This window comes from Macaca thibetana, chromosome 3 (assembly GCF_024542745.1).
Source record: "Macaca thibetana thibetana isolate TM-01 chromosome 3, ASM2454274v1, whole genome shotgun sequence".
NCBI classification, from domain to species: Eukaryota; Metazoa; Chordata; class Mammalia; order Primates; family Cercopithecidae; genus Macaca; species Macaca thibetana.
Genome location: NC_065580.1, coordinates 1,162,758 through 1,178,770, shown reverse-complemented (window position 1 = coordinate 1,178,770; position 16,013 = coordinate 1,162,758). Strand labels below are relative to the sequence as shown.

General features: G+C 43.4%; 2 protein-coding genes across 2 annotated transcripts in view; one reads left to right on the top strand and one right to left on the bottom strand.

Annotated features, from left to right (window-relative positions):
- Positions 1 to 16,013, top strand: part of DYNC2I1 (dynein 2 intermediate chain 1) — an 850,736-nt gene that overhangs the window by 80,664 nt on the left and 754,059 nt on the right.
- Positions 1 to 16,013, bottom strand: part of PTPRN2 (protein tyrosine phosphatase receptor type N2) — a 1,007,974-nt gene that overhangs the window by 607,150 nt on the left and 384,811 nt on the right. The window lies entirely within an intron of this gene.

The window sequence follows — 16,013 nt, the reverse complement described above, 5'->3', positions numbered from 1 at the left end:
ACCTCAAGTGATCCTCCCGCCTCGGCCTCCCAAAGTGCTGGGATTACAAGCATGAGCCACCATGCCTGGCCTATACCTTCATGTTCTTTAAAGCAGTCAGGAAATCCATACCTCAACTGATGAGGAACTATCCAATTAGACTTTTTCTTCCACTCTCAGCTCTGAGTTTAAAATTCTGTGACTCATTTTCAAATGCCCAATTGTGAAGATGTTTTCAGTCTCACTTCAACATACCAATGATGGGAGGTTTCCAAAGACAATGTGGAATAATTTTTAAGACCATAGGTGCCCAAACCTGGAAATTAGCAGCCTAAAGGCATGAACATGGGCCAATTTCCAATACATGCGATGGACATTCCTGTGCATGAATTCTTCAAACTATGTGTAAGAGAAATCCGGCTGAGCATCTCTGGGGTAGCCCAGCTGTGGGTATGAAGCATTGGAGAGCTTCTGCCAAAGTCTGCTAATGTTTAAGCTGACATGATATTCTACTGGGAATATTCTTCAACCCACTGCATTTCCATACGAGGAGAAGTAGAACCCAGTCGCCCACACAATGTAAAAGCCAGCAGGAAAGAAGGCTCACTGAGAGACTGGCCCAATCCTGTCAGCTCTGTGTAAACTGTGTAAACTTGAAGCCTCACTTTCACCACCTGCAAAACTAGAAAAATAATTCTGTTTTCTTTAAAACCTGCTGTGAGGATTAGGGAGAGTATAGGTAAAAGTGCCTTGCTCAGCACACAATTCAGAGGAGGAACTTGACAAATGGCAGTCATCAGCAGTATCATCATCACCATTAGTGTCAATGCCACCATCCACAGCAGCATCCCCACCATCGTCATCTTCACTATCCACAGCACCATCCCCACCATCATCACCCTCACCATCAGCATCATCCCACCATAAATAGCAGTATCCTCGCCATCATCACCTTCACCATCAACAACAGCATCTCCACTATCTCCACCAGCATCACTAACATCCCACCATCATCACCCTCACCATCAGCATCATCCCACCATCCACAGCAGCATCCCCACCATCATCATCTTCCACCATCAACAACGGCATCTCCACCATCAACACCTTCACCATCATCACCCCATCATCAACAACAGCATCCCCACTATCATCACCCTTACCATCAGCATCATCCCACTATCAATAGCAGCATCCTCACCATCATCACCTTCACCATCAACAACAGCATCTCCACTATCTCCACCATCATCACCAGCATCACCACCATCATCACCCTCACCATCAGCATCATCCCACCATCCACAGCAGCATCCCCACCATCATCATCTTCCACCATCAACAACGGCATCTCCACCATCAACACCTTCACCATCATCACCCCATCATCAACAACAGCATCCCCACTATCATCACCCTTACCATCAGCATCATCCCACTATCAATAGCAGCATCCTCACCATCATCACCTTCGCCATCAACAACAGCATCTCCACTATCTCCACCATCATCACCAGCATCACCACCATCATCACCCTCACCATCAGCATCATCCCACCATCCACAGCAGCATCCCCACCATCATCATCTTCCACCATCAACAACAGCATCTCCACCATCAACACCTTCACCATCATCACCACCCCATCATCAACAACAGCATCCCCACTATCATCACCCTTACCATCAGCATCATCCCACTATCAATAGCAGCATCCTCACCATCATCACCTTCGCCATCAACAACAGCATCTCCACTATCTCCACCATCATCACCAGCATCCCTACCATCATCACCCTCACCATCAGCATCATCCCACCATCCACAGCAGCATATCCCCACCATCATCATCTTCCACCATCAACAACAGCATCTCCACCATCAACACCTTCACCATCATCATCACCCCATCATCAACAACAGCATCTCCACCATCAACACCTTCACCATCATCATCACCCCATCATCAACAACAGCATCTCCACCATCAACACCTTCACCATCATCACCCCATCATCAACAACAGCATCTCCACCATCAACACCTTCACCATCATCACCCCATCATCAACAACAGCATCTTCACCATCAACACCTTCACCATCATCATCACCCCATCATCCACAGCAGCATCCCCACCATCATCACCCTCACCATCAGCATCATCCCACCATCAATAGCAGCATCTTCACCATCATCACTTCCTATCGGGGAACCAGCCCCCAACATTTCAATGTAGGTCCTTTTCTATTTTCCCTAAGTGTTGGCCAGTCTGAGAAATAAAGAGAAAGAGTACAAAGAGAAATTTTACAGCTGGGCCTCCGGGGGTGATATCACATATCAGCAGGTTCCGTGATGCCCATCTGAGCCGCAAAACCAGCAGGCTTTTATTAGCGATTTCAAAAGGGGAGGGGTGTATGAATAGGGAGAGGTCACAGGGATCACATGCTTCAGAGGGCAATAAAAGATCGCAAGGCAGAGGGCAAAATTAGAATTACTGATGAGGTTCCATGTCCTGCTGGGCACGCATTGTCTTGATAAACATCTTAACAGGAAACAGGGTTCAAGAGCAGACAACCGGTCTGACTAGAATTCACCAGGCTGGAATTTCCCAATCCCGGTAAGCCTGAGGGCACTGCAGGAGACCAGGGTGTATTTCATCCCTTATCTTCAACCACATAAGACAGACACTCCCAAGCGGCCATTCACAGACCTACCCCTGGGAATGCATTCCTTCCCCAGGGTTATTCCTTGCTGGGAAACTAATTCAGCAATATTTCTCTGACTTGCTTTCTGCAAGAAGAAAAATATGGCTCCATTCTGCCCAACCCCTCAGGAAGTCAGACCTTAAGGTTATCTTCCCTTGTTCCCTGAAGATCGCTGTTGTTCTGTTCCTTTTCAGGGTGCCCTGATTTCATATTGTTCAAACACACGTTTTACAAACAGTTTGTACAGTTAACACAATTATCACACGATCCTGAGGTGACATACATCCTCAGCTTACAAAGATGATGGGATTAAGAGATTAAAGACAGGCATAGAAAATTATGAGAGTATTGATTGGGGAAGTGATAAATATCCATGAAATCTTTACAATTTATGTTCAGAGATTTCAGTAAAGACAGGCATAAGAAATTATGAAAGTATTCATTTTGGGAACTGATAAATGTCCATGAAATCTTCACAATTTATGTTCTTCTGCTGCGGCTTCAGCCATTGCCTCTGTTTGGGGTCCCTGACTTCCTGCAACAACTTCCACCATCAACAACAGCATCTCCACTATCTCCACCATCAACAGCAGCATCCCCACCATTATCACTTCTGCCATCAACATCATCCCTGCCATCGTCACCTCAACTATCAACAGCAGCATGCCCACCATCCTCATCCCACCATCACCATCATCAGCAGCAGCAGCACCATCATCACCTCACCATCCACAGCAGCATCCCACCATCAGTGTCACCCCCACTGTCAGCAGCATCAAACTTCTACTGCTGCTGTGTGCCGAGCCCTGGACTTCCGTGAAGGAAGAATAACTCAGACGTGGCCCTGTCCTCACACATCTTGCAGACTGAAATAGGAGTTGAGTCACAGATGTTAACAACCGTAATTGAAAGAATACTATTACAGAGGTTCAGAAAAGCAATCCTGGTTTTGGAAGAATGTGATTCTCTTCAGCTGGAGGAAATCAGAGCTGCTTCCTGGAGCCAGCTGATGCAGTGCATAGAGCCACGCCCTGCACTGTACCCCTCACCTGCCAAACAGTGGTACCGTTGAGGAAGTGACTCTCCTCAATCCCAACTTTACAGGGGTCAGGGGTACCAGAGCTAAAAATCAGGCCTCTTCCTTTGACAAACATGTCTCCCCTGGAGATCCACCCAGCCCAGTCCCAACGGCACAATTACGAGTTCAGGCTGACAGGAAGGCCAGGAGGTCTGGGGAGTCCCACACGGCGGGAGACGCTGAGTGGAGGAGACTCCTGTGTGCGCACTGGTCTCTGCCCATGCTCATCAGCTATTCTCCTGCACCGAGGGTCCAAAACAAATTAGGAAGCCCAAGTCGGGACATCTTTTGACCACATAACACACGTTTTCTCCCTGTCTCACCGCCCGCAGGCAGTGCTGACAGGCACATTGATCACCGCGTGCTTGCTGCCGGCCTGACAAAGCACACGGCCGCAGCGCTGTTCGCCGGCTTCCTAATGAGCTGGCACTGGACGCGGCCAGGTTTGGCTGCTGAGGTGGGAACGCTGCAGCTCCGGCCCCGGCTCACGAATGTGGGGTTGGGATGACTTCACTGTGCCTTTCTGTCTGGGGCCTTAGAGAGGTGATTCTGGCAGCTCATTTATTTTCTCTGTCTCTCTCTGTGTCTCTGTCTCTGTTTCTGTCTCTGCGTGTCTCTGCCTCTGTCTCTGTCTTAACACAGTAGAAAGTGTCAGTGTTTAACAGTGCTCAGGCTCTAAGTGGCCCACTCATGTGGAGGGGAAATAATGGTGGTGTCATTCTTACCGACAGCGCTGTCTCCAAGACAAAATAACATTTTTGTATTCAGGGAAGCAGCGGGGCCTCACACTAGCATACACTGTGCTGTCTCTGCAGCCAAGGTATAGAGCTCTCAGATTGAAAAACACGACCCCGCACAGTTTTTAGAGTTCACAAAATCCATGAGGTTGAACAGGGTAAGTCCTAAACAACTTAGGATCAACAAATTTGTAGCGAGTTGACAGCATCACGAGGCGCCAATGTGAACGCCTGGATATCTGCTAATGACGATGCATTCTGCGAGTCTGGAATTATCGGAAGACTCGCGACGCCGTGAGGCCAGCGCTGCTCTCAGCCCACCCTGCCCGCCCGCCACTCTTCCTTCTGTCTCCTGTTTGCATTTTGGCCTTTCCAGAAGCTGCACCCCAAAGCCTCCTACCTGGCAAGTGAAAAGCACAGGGCATGATTAAAGCAGCGAGTTCCAGTCCATATCCCATCCACCTTGGCCTGGGATTAGAGGTCAACTGACTCAGAACCACCCGGAGAATGGAGGGACAGGCATCGCCACGGGGCTCTTATTCACTGAGCACTACACCAGGCTGTTTTCGGCTTTACATGCCTTGATTTTCTCTAACTCTCTCAATGACTCGATGGTACAGACACGATTATCCACATTTTGCATATGAGGAAAGAAGATCCTGCAGCGAGGAGAGGGCAGAGCTAAGACGCAGCCCTTCTCCCCAGCCTCTGCCTGTATGTCACATCTCAGACACCCAACACGCCGAGTGAACAGAGGAATAGCGAGCAGGCCAGCTTGCGTGGAGCACAGGTCTGGGCGTGGAGGGGCTGCTAGTGCAGGGGGGTGGCACCTGTCACTGCGAGTGTTCAGTGGAGGGCAGGGACAGGACTGTCTGGGAGGAAACCAGGGTGACAGTCAGGACGACAGTGGCCAGCATGCATCAGCCTGCTCTGCCTCAGACACTACCGTGTATGCTGGGAGCAGACCACCACGCCCTGGGGCCACTTTTCCACCAGAGCTCCGCTTCCCACCAAAGGTCGTGAGAACAATCGCATGAGGGGGTAAACTTAAAAACCTCAAATGAACGTCATGAATGTGGCATCCAATATGTGGAGGCCACGGTCCTCATCGCTGTGTGCCTCCGCACCTGCTCCTCCAGGTGGCATGGCTAAGCAGAGGGCTGTGAGGGAAGCTGTGTCCCCAAACACACTCCCCCATGGTGGCCCCCCTCCAGAAACAGGGACAGGGGAAGGTGGGCTTGTTGACCGCATCTGGGTGGTGACAGTTTGGGGCTGTTCTGGATGAAGCCACTGGGGGTAGTCATGGGCCAGCCTTCCTGTAAACACAGGCGTTCCTCCTCTTGGGTAGACATCAAGAAGGGAACTGCTGAGTCCAAGGACAGACATATCTTTAGCCTTCAAGCAGCTTCCAAACACAGGTTATAACAGCTTGCATTGCATTCCCACTAATTTGAGAATTTCTGTGTCCTCATCAAGAGTTGGTTTTATAGATTTTTTTTTTAATTTTAGCCAATCTAGTGACATGAAGTAGTCGTTCTTTATGGTTTTGTGAAAAAGGATGCTCAGCACCTTTGATGCCTTCATTGGCCATTTATGTATCTTTTTATGAAGTATCTGTTCAAAGTTTTTATACATTTTTATGTGGGGTTATTTGTGTCTTTTCCTTTTGCAACACTATTGAAGTATAACTGACATACAATAAACAGTACAGGAGGCATGACAATGAACACGTCCATCACCCTGAACATGTCCCGGTGCCCTGGAGACACTGCCCTCTCCCATCCCTGTCCACAGCTCCAGGCAATCCCGACCAGCTTTCTGTCCCTTATAATCCAGTTTGCATTTTCTACAGCTTTCCAAACTGGAATTATAACAATAGGTCCTCTTTTGTCTTTTGGTCAACAGAAATGAGACTCACTGTGCTGTTTCGTGCATCAACAGCTCATTCCAGTGTCTTACTGGGTAGCATTCCACTTTGTGGATCAAACAAAATTTCTTTGTCCATTCACTTTCTGATAGACATTTGGGTTTTTTCAATTGTGGGCATTTACTATGAAAGCTACCATGAAGATCCGTGTGTAAATCTTTGCACATGTGCTTTCACTTATCTTGAGAAGTGGGACTGAAAGTTACAATGAAGATTCGTGTGTAAATATTTGAATACACACATGCTTTCGCTTATCTTGAGTAGAAGTGGGATTGAAAGCTACAATGAAGATTCGTGTGTAAATCTTTGAATGCACACATGCTTTCATTTATCTTGAGTAGAAGTGGGATTGAAAGCGACAATGAAGATTGTGGATGGACATGCTTTCATTTATCTTGGGATCACAGGCAGGCAGGTAGACATTTCACTTTTGAAGAAACCGTCAAGACGTTTTCCAAATCGTTGTGAATGTTTTACGTTTCCACTGTTGGCATATGAGAGGTCCAGCTTCTCCACCTCCTTGCCAATATATAGGATGGTAAGTTTTTTTTTTTTTTATTTTAGCCATTCTTACAGGTTTGTAGTGGTATTTCACTGTGATTTCAATTTTCATTTCCATAACGAGGAATGATACTGAATATTTCACACTAAACTGTCACTCATTTGTCCTCTTCGGTGAAGTGTTTATTCAAATCTTTTTGCCCATTTTTTTTATTTCAATAGCTTTTGGGGTATGCATGGTTTGGGTTACATGAATGAACTGAATAGTGGTGAAGTCTCAGATCCTAATGTAGCCATCATCCAAGTAATGCACATTGTACCCAATATGTAGGTTTTTAAAATCTCTCTCCCCTGCCATCCTCCTACTTCTGAGTCTCCAAAGTCCATTAGATCACTCTGCCTGCCTTTGCATATGCATAGCTTGGCTCCCACTTACAAGCAAGAACATAAGGTAATCAATTTTCCTTTCCTGAGTTACTTCACTTAGAATAATGGCTTCCAGCTCCATCTAAGTGGCTGCAAGAGACATTATTTCATTCTTTCTCATGGCTGAGTAGTATTCCATGGTGTATATATATATACACTACATTTTCTTTTCTTTCTTTCTTTTTTTTTTTTTTTTTTTTTTTTTTGTTAGATGGAGTCTCGCTCTGTTGCCAGGCTGGAGTGCAGTGGCACAATCTCGGCTCACTGCAACCTCCACCTCCCAGGTTCAAGTGATTCTCCTGCTTCAGCCTCCCAAGTAGCTGGGACTATAGGCACCCACCACCACACCTGGCTAATTTTTTGTATTTTTAGTAGAGACAGGGTTTCACCATGTTGTCCAGGATGGTCTTGATCTCTTGACGCCGTGATCCACCCACCTCAGCCGCCCAGTATGCTGGGATTACAGGCGTGAGCCACCGCACCTAGCCTACATTTTCTTTCTTTATCTACTCATCGGTCAATGGGCACTTAGACTGGTTCCATATCTTTGCAATTGTGAATTGTGCTGCAATAAACATATATCTACAAGTGCCTTTTTGATATATTGATTTCTTTTCCTTTGGATAGATACTCAGTAGCGAGATTGCTGGATCAAATGGTAGATAGACTTTTAGATCTTTATGAAATCTCCATACTGTTTTCCATAGAGGTTGTACTAATTTACATTCCCACCTGCAGTGGATGAGTGTTCCCTTTTCACCACAGTCATACCAACTGTATTGTTTTGTGACCTTTTAATAATAGTCATTCTTGCAGGAGTACGGTGGTATCTCATTGTGATTTTAATTTGCATTTCCTTGATGATTAGTGATGTTGAGCATTTTTTTCATATGTTTCTTGCCCATCTGAATATCTTCTTTTAAGAAATGTCTATTGGCCGAGGCGGGTGGATCACGAGGTCAGGAGATCAAGACTATCCTGGCTAACACGGTGAAACCCCGTCTCTACTAAAAATAGAAAAAACTAGCAGGGCGTGGTGGTGGGTGCCTATAGTCCCAGCTACTTGGGAGGCTGAGGCGGGAGAATGGCGTGAACCCGGGAGGCGGAGCGTGCAGTGAGCCGAGATCCCGCCACTGCTCTCCAGCCTGGGAGACACAGCGAGACTCTGTCTCAAAAAAAAAAAAAAAAAAAGAAATGTCTATTCATGTCATTTTTCCACTTTTTAATGGGATTATTTTTTTTCTTGCTAAATTGAGTTCCTTGTAGATTCTGGATGTTGGTCCTTTGTCAGATGCATAGTTTGCAAATATTTTCTCCCGTTTTGGGGGTCGTCTGATGATTTCTTTTGCTATATGAAGCTTTTCAGTTTAATTAGGTCCAATTTATTTTAGTTTTAGTTGCATTTGCTTTTGGGGTCTTACCCATGAACTCTTTGCCTAGGCCAATGTCCAGAAGATTTTTTCCTAGTCTTCTAGAAGTTATATGGTTTCAGGTCTTAGATTTAAGTTGTTGATTCATCTTGAGTTGATTTTTGTATAAGGTAAGAGATAATGAGGTAGGAGGCAGGACTCAACTTCAGAGGCAGGACTCAGTTACTGAACCAAATTAAGGACTAGTTAAACCAGAGCTAAGGTGGGAGCAGCTTTCCATAAGTCACACCCACCAATATGCCATGTCAGTTTACCCTTACCATGGCAACGCCCAGGAGTTACTGCCCCTTTCCATGGCAATGACCTGATGACCCAAAAGTTACTACCCCTTCCCTAGAAATTTCTGCATAAACCACTCTTTACCCTCATGTAATTAAAACTGGCTATAAATACCACTGCAAAGCCTCCTTGAGCTGCTACTCTCTGCCTATGGGGTAGCCTGGCTCTGCAAGAGCAGTCACAGAGCTAAACCACTGTCAGAGCTGTAACACTGCCTTTTCAAGAATGTTGCTTTCTTCTATCTCCAGCTTGCCCTTGAATTCTTTCCTGGGAAAAGCCAAGAACCCTGGTGGGCTAAGCTCCACTTTGGGGCTCCTTACCCTGCATCAATAGAGATCCAGTTTCATTCTTCTACATGAGGCTATCCAGTTTTCCCACAACCATTTATCAAACAGGTGTCCTTTCCCCAGTTTATGCTTTTGTATGCTTTGTCAAAGATCAGTTGGTTGTAAGTGTTTGGGTTTGTTTCTGGGTTCTTTATTCTGTTCCATTGGTCTGTGTGTCTACTTTTCTACCAGTACCATGCTGTTTCGGTAACTCTAGCCTTGTAGTATAGTTTGGAGTCAGGTAATGTGATGCCTCCAGATCTGTTCTTTTTGTTTAGGATTGCTTTGGCTATTTGGGCTGTTTTTTGGTGCTGTATGAAAATAATCTTGGTATTTTGATAGGAATTTCATTAAATGTGTAGATTGCTTTGGGCAGTGTGGCCATTTTCATGAAATTCTTCCAATCCATAAGCATGGGATGTGTTTCCATTTGTTTGTGTCATCTACAATATATTTCAGCAATGTCTTGTAGTTCTCCTTATAGAAATCTTTCACCTCCTTGGTTAAGCGAATTGATAGGTATTTTATTTATTTTTTGAAGCCTTGTAAAGTGGATTGAGTTCTTGATTTGATTGTCAGCTTGGTCATTGTTGGTATATAGCAGTGCTACTGATTTGTGTACACTGATTTTGTAAGCTGAGACTTTCCTGAATTCGTTGATCAAATCTAGGAGTCTTTTGAGGAGTCTTTAGGGGTTTGTAGGTGTATGATCATATTATTGGCAAACAGCAATGGTTTGACTTCCTCTTTTCCAGTTTGGATGCCCTTTATTTCCTTGTTTTCTGACTGCTCTGGCTAGGACTTCCAGTACTATGTTGAATAGAAGTTGTCTTCCTTCAGTTCTCAGGGGGAATGCTTTCAACTTTTCCCCATTCCGTATGACGTTGGTTGTGGGTTTGTCATATATAGCTTTTATTATTTTGAAGTAATTCCCTTCTATGCCGAGTTTGTTGAGAGTTTTTATCATGAAATGATGCTGGGTTTTATCGAATGCTTTTTCTGCATCTATTGAGATGATCATATGGTGTCTGTTTTTTAAGTGTTTATGTGATATATCACACTTATTGACTTGCATGTGTTAAACCATCCCTGCATCCCTGGGATGAAACCCACCTGATCATGGTGTATTATCTTTTTGATGTGCTGTTGGGTACAGTTAGCTAGTATTTCGTTGAGGGCTTTTGCATCTATGTTCATCGGGGGTATTGGTCTATAGTTTGCTTTTGTTCATTATTTTATCCCTGATTTTAGTATCAGAGTGATACTGGCTTCTTAGTTAGGGAGGATTCTCTCTTTCCCAATCTTTTGGAATAGTTTCAGTAGAATTGGTACCAATTCTTTGAGTGTTTGGTATAATTCAGCTGTGAATCCATCTGGTCCTGGGCTTTTTGTTGTTGTTGTTGGCAATTTTTAAGTTACTGATTCAATCTCACTGCTTATTATTGGTCTGTTCAGGGTTTCTATTCCTTCCTAATTTAATCTAGGAGGGTGTATGCTTGCAGGAATATATTCGTGTATTCATTTCTTCTAGATTTTCTAGTTTGTGTGCACAGAGGTATTCATAGGAGTCTTGAATGATCTTTTGTATTTCTGTGGTGTAGCTGAGCTTATTTGAATCTTCACTCTTCATTTCTTGATTAATCTTGCTAATGGTCCATCAATTTTGTTTATATTTTCACAAAACCAATTTTTTGTTTCACTGATCTTTTCTATTTGTTTCTTTCTTTCAAGTTGATTTAGCTCTGTTCTGATATTTGTTATTTCTTTTATTCTTCTAGCTTTGGGTTTGGTTTGTTCGTATTTCTCTAGTTACTTGATGTGTGACATTCGGTTCTCAATTTGGGCTCTTTCAGACTTTCTGATGTAGGCATTTAGCATTGTAAACTTACCTCTTAGCATTGCTTTTGCTGTATCCCAAAGGTTTTGATAACTTGTGTCACTATTATCATTCATTTCAAAGAATTTGTAAACTTCCATCTTGATTTCATTGTTAACCCAAAAATCATTGAGGAGCATACTTTTTGATTTCCATGTATTTGTATAGTTAAAAAAATTTCTTTTGGAGTGAATTTCTAGTTTTATTCCACTGTGGTCTGAGAAGATACTTGATATAATTTTAATTTTTTAAAATTTATTGAGACTTGTCTTGTAGCCTAGTATATGGTCTTTTTTTTTGTTTCATTACTTTTTCTTCTAAAAAGATGGGATACATGTGCAGAACGTGCAGGTTTGTTACATAGGTATACGTGTGACATGGTGGTTTGCTGCACCTATTGACTTGTCTTCTAAGTTCCCTCCCCTCTCCCCCCACCCCTCAACAGGCCCTGGTGTGTGTTTTTCCCCTCCCTGTGTCCATGTGTTTTCACTGTTCAACTCCCACTTATAAGTGAGAACATGCAGTGTTTGGTTTTCTGTTCCTGTGTTAGTTTATTGAGGATGATGGCTTCCAGCTTCATCCATGTCCCTGTAAAGGACATGATCTCATTCCTTTTTATGGCTGAATAGTATTCCATGGTGTATATGCACCACATTTTCTTCATCTAGTCTATTTTGGAGAATGTTCCATATGCTCATGAGGAGAATGTATATTCTGCAGTTCTTGGTTAGAATGTTCTGTAAATATCTGTTAGGTCCATTTGTTCTAGAGTGTAGATTAAGTCCATGTTTCCTTGTTGACTTTCTGTCTCAGTGATCTGTCCAGTACTGTCAGTTGAGTACTGAGGTTCCCCAGTGTTGGCATGTTGCTACCTATCTCACTTCTTACATCTAGCAGTAATTGTTTTATGAATCCGAGAGCTCCAGCATTTGGTGCATATACATTTAGAATTGTAATATCTTCTTGTTGGATTGGCCCTTTTATCATTATTTAATGACCTTCTTTGTCTCTTTTTACTGTTGTTGCTTTAAGGTCTGTTTTATCTGATTAAGAATGTTCCTGCTCACTTTCGGTTTCCATTTGCATTGAATATCTTTTACTACCCCTTTACCTTAACTTTATATGCATCTTTATGTGTTAGGTGAATCTGTTGAAGATAGCAGATATTTGGTTTGTGTCTTTTTATCCATTCTGCCAATCTGTTATCTTTTAAATGGAGCATTTAGGCCATTTACATTCAACACTAATATTGAGATGTGAGATATTGTCCCAATCATCATGGAGACAGGAAGTGTGGCTTTCAGGTCACATCTATCCCAGTCCAGTAGCAAAGCCAGGTCCCAGATTCTGTGCTTGTGGCTGCAGCGTGCTTCCCACTCCCTGCTGAGTTATGGCCAAGGGATTTTGTCCCTACTCGAGATTAGATTGCAAATTTTAGTTGGGAGCTCCTCTCAACGTGTGGCCACTGCCTGAGTTGGCTGGCAGACTTCCACAAGGTCCCCTGTAAGGCAGAATGGCTTCCCCAATCCATGCTGGAGACTGGGAATGCACACAGGGATCTTCCTGCTGCTTCTCCTACTTTATATTCTCCACTGCTCCCTAAATCAGTTCCAGCACTGGGTTAAGGTCCCACCCCCATGGGCTGAATTCCCCAGTGGGGGTACATATCTCAGAGGCAGTGTCTCCCCCTCACACTGTGGGGCTTACAGTTCTCCACTTAGTTCCAGTGTCGGCTGCAGCCTGCCACTTCTTTCAAAGGTTCTGTGGTTTCTTTCAGTTTTCCTGTCAAGTTCTGGTGTTGCTGCTTGGAAAAAAGTTCACAGTGTGAATCTTTACACACTATTTTGTCTTTCCAAGTGGGAGAGGCATGCTAACACTGCTTCCAGTCCACTGTCTTGGAAAAAAAAAATGTCCATTTTTAATGTGCTGCTTTTTATTTTAGTTTTTAGAGATTTTTATACATTCTGAAATTATTTTTTTATCTTAAAAAGTATTATTTGCAAGTATTTTTCTAAGTCTGTGGCTTTTCATTCTTTTGTGTGTCTTTCAAAGAAGTGTCTTCTTTTGAAGAAAATTTTTAAATTTTGACAAAGTTCTAGTTATCAATTTTTTTAAGGATTGTGTTTTTGTGCCATATCAATACCAATTTAGAGGTAATTTCCACTTTAACACTATTGAGTCTTTAGACACATGACCATGCATATATCGCCATTAATTTGTCTTATTTAATTATTCTCATCAATGTATTGTAGTTTTGATTGTATATTGTCTTACACATATTTTAGATTCAACCTTAATTATTTCATAATTTTATGCTACTATAAATGATTTTTTTAAAATTCATATTTAATTGTTGCTAGTATACAGAAATAAATTAATTTTTGTGTGCTGACTTTGCACTCTACAGCATTGCTATATTTACTAGTTTTAGTAGTTTTTCTGTAGCTTCCACCAAATTTTTGACAAAGGTTATCATGTAATCTGAATGCCTCTCATTTCTTCTTGTTTTATTGCACTGGCTAAGATCTTCAATGCCACAGGCAGGTGGATCACCTGAGGTCAGGAGTTTGAGACCAGCCTGGGCAACATGGTGAAACCTAGTCTCTACTAAAAATGCAAAAATTAGGCGGGCATGGTGGCGGGTGCCTGTAATCCCAGCTACTTGGGAGGCTGAGGCAGGAGCAACACTTGAACCCAGGAGGCAGAGGCTTCTGTGGCCGAGATTGCACCACTGCACTCCAGCCTGGGCAAGCAGAATGAAATTCCATCTCAAAAGAAAAAAAGAAAAACATCTTCAATGCAATGTTGGATAGAAGAGGTAAGAGCAGACATCCTTGTCTAATTCCAGATTTTAAGTGGAAAGCATTCAGCCCTTCGCCGTTTGGTGTAATCTTAGATGAAGGTTTCCATCAAGGATGAATGCTGGGTTTTGTCAAATGCTTTTTCCAGTATCTACTGAGACCATCACATGGTGTTTCTTTCCCTTGTTACTATGGTGAGTTATCTTGGTTGATGTTCAAATATTTGACATACCCTGTATATCTGGGATAAATCTGCCTTGATTATGATGCAGTATTCTTTTTTATATATTGTTGAATTTAATTTGATAAAAATTGTTTAGAATTTTTGTTTCTATATTTCTGAAGAAGAATAATCTGCAGTTTTCTTTTAAAATCTTTCTCTGTATGATTTTGATCTGTTGACATTTATTGAGACCTATTTTATGGCCAGCATTTGATTTAGTTTGGGAAATATTCTATATAATATACTTATAAAGAATGTGTGTTTAGTAGTTTTTAGGTATATCATTCTATAAACATCACTTAGCTTATATTGGTTAATGTTGTGGTTTAAATCTTCTCTATACTTACTGATATTTTATCTATCTGTTTAATCAGTTACTGAGAGAGGACAGTTTCAGTCACTAATGCTCATGATGGACTTATATGTTTCTGTCTTTAGTATTTTCTTACGTTTCCTTTATGTATTTGAAGCTCTGAAATTGGTTCATAAAATTTTTCTATAGCATCTTGATGAATTGACCATTTAGTCATCATAGAGTGTCTCTATCATGAATAACACTATTAGTCTTGAAGTCCACTCTGTCTAATATTAACATGACCATGCCAGCTTTCCTGCCTTTCAAGTTTCCATTGTACACATTTTCCATCCTTTGGGTTTAAGTTGCCTTCTTTGCCTGTGCTTGGGTCTGGGCTCCAGTGAGACTCGAGTTCCCTTTATGCTGTGCACTCAGCCACCAGGTTTCTGAACCTCAGGGGAGCTCTCTCTGCTTTAAGGTCCAAGTGTCAGTTTGTGAGTTGCTGAAGCTTCTCTTCCCTGTTGGTCCCACCCTGGCTTTCTGCATCCTTAGAAAGATGCAACAGATGTTTTTCCACCATGCTTTCTTGCCCCCAGCCTTCAGAAGGCCACCGTGGTACACTCTGTAGAGGCCTGGCGCTCCTTGGCAGGATTTCTCCCAGCCCCTCCCTCCTCCATCCCTGGTGCCCCAACTCGCGTGCTCAGTGAAAGCCCACAGGAAAGACGTGGGGGTGCAGACACTCACTCTGTGCAGCTGGTCTCTCAAAGAGCTTCTTAAAATTTAGGCCGAATTCTCCCTACTTCCTGTGACTGGCTCCCGCTTCTTCCATTCCAATGCGCATGAAAGAAGCTGCGGTCTCCTCTCCCTGGAATGGGTTCATCCATCCCCCTCTGAATGCAGTTCATCCTCTTTTCCTGTGTCCTCAGCTCTGGCACATTTCTCCCAGGGCTCACTCATCTGGCTGGGGTGGGAGGGGAATGGGCTCCTGACACTCTGCACCCTACGTACATCGTACACCTGCAGGAGGTGCCTCCTGGTCGTCCTCCAAGGCCGTCCTCTCAGAAGCCCACCTGGGCCACCTGCCCCCTCTGGCATGACCACACCTGGGCCCACCTACCCCGTCTGTCAGAAGCCTGCCTGGGCCACCTGCCCCCTCTGGCATGAGTGCGCCTTTACCTTCTGTGTTCCCTGCATCACAGAACTTGCTTTAATTTTTTAGCTGTATTTTTTGCTTGTTTGTTTTCTCCCTCCTACCCAGTAAAACTGTAAAATCCTAAAGGGCAGAAACTAACTTTCCTTAACCATTTCCTTAACCCAGCACCATTTCTTGTATGTTAAATATGCTTTTTAAACATTTCCAAAATAAATCTGCTAGTTAATGGTATTGGTAAGCAATGAATTTCCGATTAAACCTCCTCAGTAACACA